The sequence below is a fragment of the Alosa alosa genome, chromosome 15 (assembly GCF_017589495.1).
Source record: "Alosa alosa isolate M-15738 ecotype Scorff River chromosome 15, AALO_Geno_1.1, whole genome shotgun sequence".
Taxonomy (NCBI): domain Eukaryota; kingdom Metazoa; phylum Chordata; class Actinopteri; order Clupeiformes; family Clupeidae; genus Alosa; species Alosa alosa.
The window spans coordinates 4749511-4754907 of NC_063203.1; the positions used below are offsets into that span (position 1 = coordinate 4749511).

The 5397-nt window shown below is 38.0% G+C and overlaps 2 long non-coding RNA genes across 2 annotated transcripts; both read right to left on the reverse strand.

Annotated features, from left to right (window-relative positions):
* Positions 1-2223: 2223 nt before the first annotated feature.
* On the reverse strand, positions 2224-2635 carry LOC125308475. The gene is made up of 2 exons (XR_007195886.1): positions 2537-2635; positions 2224-2406 (listed from the first exon to the last, which is right to left on the reverse strand). It is a non-coding gene; the product is annotated as an uncharacterized LOC125308475 (long non-coding RNA).
* Positions 2636-2734: 99 nt separating this feature from the next.
* LOC125308474 lies at positions 2735-4493 on the reverse strand. Its single transcript, XR_007195885.1, has 3 exons — positions 4369-4493; positions 3083-3437; positions 2735-2755 (listed from the first exon to the last, which is right to left on the reverse strand). It is a non-coding gene; the product is annotated as an uncharacterized LOC125308474 (long non-coding RNA).
* Between the last annotated feature and the right edge of the window lie 904 nt (positions 4494-5397).

Here is a 5397-nt window from a genome sequence, read left to right on the forward strand (position 1 = left end):
CCAAGCAGTCACTCTGTTGAACGCTCAGAAATAGCCCCTACCCTTACACTGAACTTTTACACTTTTAACAAACACCATACAAACTATTCAAGACTATTCAATTCAGCCCCCTCTCCCCCGAAAAATTGCCTCTTAAGGTGTCCATCGTCCATTTTCAAAACTGTGCAACTCACCGAATGGTTAGTGGTGGTGTTCGTTGATTATTAAAAGAAACTAGTGCAGTGCCCGTTCAAACATGCTATTCCTGTAGCACAATTACATGCCTGCAGGCCTGCTTTGAAAATAGAATATGGAAAAACATAATTCCAGGTAAGCATTCAATAATGAATAGGCCTACAGATAATATAATAATATAATAAATGTGAAGTGAGCAGAATTTAAGCATGGCTACATGTGACATTTTTTACAAATCAAAATGACATAATCCTAACAGCTGTTTTGAGTCAAGGCTATATGCTTAGCCTATATTGAATAACTTGATGATAGAGAAAACAAACAATTTTGTGGAATGATGCATCATATGAAATTTGCAACGGTGTGACTCAAAAACAGTCTCTGGTGGCCTATAAGTGACATCACACTCTGTCTGCCACTCGCTGTTTGTCGCTGGTTATGCTTTGCATGTGTGGCATTCTGAGACGCTCTTTTAATCGGGACCATTATCGCTCGTTTCAATTTAGGACCTTGCAGTTGGAATTGTCGTTTGCTTATTCAAAGTCTAAAGACAGTCCAAAGTAGCCTGGGCTATTCATATGTGACATCACACTCTGTCTGCCACTCGTTCAGTAGGGGTTAAGTCATTGAGAGACCTCAGACCCATTAGACCAGCCAAATGGTGCATTCAGAGCACCTCGGAATGACAAGGACCGCCCCCATGGCTACTTTGTTTTTCCGACAGCAAGTGTTCAGCTTTGCCATCGGAATGTGTGACAAACACAGATGCCACAACAAAGGTTAAAACATACACTCACTAATCCTAAACAAACAACTGTATTTGCTTAAAATATAGTGTAAGATGCTCGTGAAAGAAAAATATGCAGCTTTCAAGTGATAAAAAGGGCAAAATCCCAAGTTCACATTAAAACTGTTGGACATGAAAGGCCACATGGACTACAAACGAACTACAACGTGACGACAAAAGTGATGACGAGCCCCTAACTGGGCAACTCTGTTAGCAAAATCTAGCCCGTTTCCGACCTCTGACTCACACATTAAGTGACGTGAATGACGCAGAATGATGATGTTTTCACTCGTAGAAAGGTTTTTCCGAAGCCCATGAACGCTAGGTCAGAGCCATAGAGAGAAAGAGTTGCGACACTCTTTGATGTCACCGCCAGTGCAGTCACGTGGTTCGTGTAAACCGCTATAGTTCCAAAACATACGCTGGCTGTCATGTTCTTCTATGGGACAGACAGCAGCGATTGCGTTATTTAGCGGTATATATATATAAACATACACCCTACTACTTTTTCAGCTGTTATTGCATGATTACATATTTGTTAATGTCAGTTTTGCATTTTGAGAGGCAGGGTGACAACGAAAAAGCTGTATATTACTTAGATACGTTTTACATTTTTGGAGGGAAAAGCTTATGTTCATGTTCGCATGGACAGAAGTACAGGCTAGAACGGCTCTAACTTAAGTTTTCTTTTCCATATCATTCATGTGATGACAGATGTCTCATGATTTTTATTTTATCGCAACTGGGCTGTATTATTGATTACCGTGATTTTGCTTATAAATTCCGATTCAGCCATTAGCTTACCTTCGTGCTAGCGTCTGCCGTGGTCCATTCAGCATTTGCCTAGCAGCTAGCTCACTTCTGATAAGTGGTCACCCCCAGACCACAACGTGAAACATGATCATGTTAAGACTAAAACATATTTTTTAAGATTAAGCCATTCACATATTATCAAAAGCATTATGCTTATATGTTTGGGTCTATAGGTAAGTGCAGAGCTATTAAGATTTTTTCTCACGGCTCTGGGTTAATGCACAGAGTAAGAGTAAGGTTAGCTGCAGAGAGAGTGATAGAGAACAGTGACAGGCTTACACTCCCATTGGACTCCGTTGTACTTTTTTGAGAAAGAACAGTCCATTCAGCATTTACACCCACTTCTTCTGATGAGGCAGGAGTTGACCACACAACCATGATAATTTTAATACTAAGCCATGCACAAAGAATCAAATATATTAAAGAATAACAACTCATTAAGCTTGATAAATGAATCAAATATTGTTTAATAAAAATACTGAGTGAGACAACAAGATGTGTATGTGTGTGTAAATGTGTGTATCTAACTGGAAAAACAAGAACAAAGTGAAGGAACAGGGAGGAATATTATAAGTGATTAATACATAAAAAAAAAATCCTCCACATACATCAGGCTTCAGAATGCATCAGGGCTGAAAGGAAGGACAACATTCATAATAAAGGTACCTGGCATAAGATAAAAATGAACAGTGTGGAACAAAAAAAAAAGTGAACAAGCATGAACAAGGAACAAGCATGAATAATATCAACAAACATACGTACAGTGGCCACAACAACGATACTGGTGGTCCAGCAAGTTCTGTTGAGACAGGGGCACAAATATATTCTAACAAGCCAGTTCACTCAGGACTGCCTAGAAATTACTTTCTCTTGCATACATCAGACTCACACCTGTGGAGTTCCACTATTCACTATGGCCAGTCACTGTAGGGCAGTTCCTCTCGACAACGCATACTAACATCTTCATCTGTGTCCTGGACACTAAAAAGCAGATAAAGCGAAATAGGGCGATAATAGATTCAACAATGGACACAGCAGGTAACACTATATATAGGGCAAACCATTCACAACATATTATAACGCTTTAAATATACTATACTTTACCACACTTATAATAGCCCTGAGCAAATTCAAAAGTGGTTGAGGAGAGAGAGGGAGGGAGGATCCTTGTTTGGTTATGAACTCTGACCTCTGACCTATTCTCAAAAGTCAGAGGGCAGGTGGTTGAGGAAAAGTTGTCACCCGCTCTCTGTGATGTTCAATGGTGTCATTGGTTACAACTATCATTTTGTAAATCAGTGGTCATACCATGGTTGGCTGTGCAGCATTTGGATGCACCAATCGGTCCGAGAAGGGTTACCGCATGTATGGCTTCCCCAAGGACAAAGATCGCATGAAAATATGGATGACAATGGTCAGCCGCAAAAACCTGCAAATGACCGGGACCAGCAACAGAAACAAATTAGTCACACTACTGTCTGAGTAATAAACATTTTAAAGCTCATTATGGCTTATGATAATTTTTTGTGTAAAATAATTTGTATTCTTACATGCAATCCAACAGCCCTTTCAAGGGTGTAATTAAACAAACCTTATTTCTACTAGCATCAGATACACAGTACTCAGCTGACTAGCTAACACCGCCAGGTTCAGCAGATACAACCTAAAAAAAAAAACGTCCTTAATCAACCTTAATGATCCTAGTAATCTAACATCAATAATTTACCAAATAAAATATGTCAGAGATTCACTACTGAACTTCGTAATTTTTGGTGTAGCGATACCTTCTTCACAGCTCGCAAAATCGAGATAACTAAGTAGCAGGCAATGACTGAAAATCGGGTTGTCTACCAAGTTAAGAAAATATATATAAATTGCACTGTGCACATACAAATAAATATAAGCATATGCACCATAAAGGGCCTATTTATATAATATACAGAGTTGACAATTCAAAAGAGGTAGCTATTTAATGAATTTACTTGATATAATCGCTAACGCTACCTTTTACAGAGGGCGAAGTCAAGCTAACAAACTAGCAGGCAATCGGTGGTCTACCAAGATAAAACATATATATAATTACGCTGTGTATATACAAATAAAGATCAGTATATGCATCATAAAGGGCCTCTGATAAAATATAGACAGTTGACAATTCAAAACAGGTAGCTATTTAATCAATTTACCCCTGATATAACGTTACCTTCACAGAAGGCAAGTCAAGCTAACAAACTAGCAGGCAATCGGTCGCCTACCAAGATAAAAATATATATATAATTACGCTGTGTACATACAAATAAAGATCAGTATATGCATCATAAAGGGCCTCTGATAAAATATATAGACAGTTGACAATTCAAAACAGGTAGCTATTTAATCAATTTACCCCTGATATAACGCTACCTTCACAGAAGGCAAGTCAAGCTAACAAACTAGCAGGCAATCGGTCGTCTACCAAGATAAAAATATATATATATATATATATAATTACGCTGTGTACATACAACAAAAGATCAGTATATGCATCATAAAGGGCCTATGATACAATATAGACAGTTGACAATTCAAAACAGGTAGCTATTTAATCAACTTACCTCAGAAGTTACTCGACAGTCAGCAATGGAAGTGAATGATGTCCAACGCCATAGAATGGCTTTTTGGAACTACGCGAGGCTGCATACCCCGGAAGTAGGCGGCAAAAAGCGTACAACGGAGTCCAATGGGACTTTCGCAACTCTTTCTCTCTATGGCTCTGCGCTAGGTCAGACGAGTCCAGGAAGTGACGTCAATTCCGGAAATAAGTACATAATTTACTTTACTCTTTATGGAGAATACAGCTGGAAAAAACGTGTTTTCTTTTACAGTTCATGGAAAAAATAGTCACATTATTAAATAATTCAAATTATTGTCACATTATTAAATAATCGATTGCGACTGACTGTCCACGTGATAGCGCCTAACAACGCCCCTCAGCTGTTACAGGTGTCAGCGTAACCTGTAACCTCCCGGGGCTTATTGCTTAAATTTAGCACCAGTATTGGATAAAACCCAAATGATACCCAGCCTTAGTCCTACGCCTGTTTTATGTTGTATGTTTGTTTCGTAAATGAGGGCCAGTGTGTTTCATATATCTTTTAATGACACGATATGTAATAAAAATTTTAATAAAGCTTTAATAAACATTTGAGGGAACTATCTTTTTATAATGACTTAGATGTCACTTTACCCATCACATGTTTCTTTGAATTCAGTTGAGGTTTAAATACAATAACATAACGTTTAAATACAATAACATAACCTTTACTTTACTTTATTTCTGCATTGTTTTTATTTCTTTATTTCTGCATTGTTGCACTGTTGACTTACTCATTTGAACTATCACCATGACCACTATCACCATTGCACTACCACCATGACACTCATTCACACAGAGCACCTTAGAGCACCTTACCATACCTTACTATGCACAGAGAATCACAGGCTCAGTCCCTGCCTCAGTCATTGCAAGCGCCTCTGATTTATTAATCACCACTATGTGGATACTGTTTTTAGAATTGATTTAGATTAAGTGTTAGTATAATTTGTATTTTTGTAATTTGTTTTTTAGTACATTTTTATATATT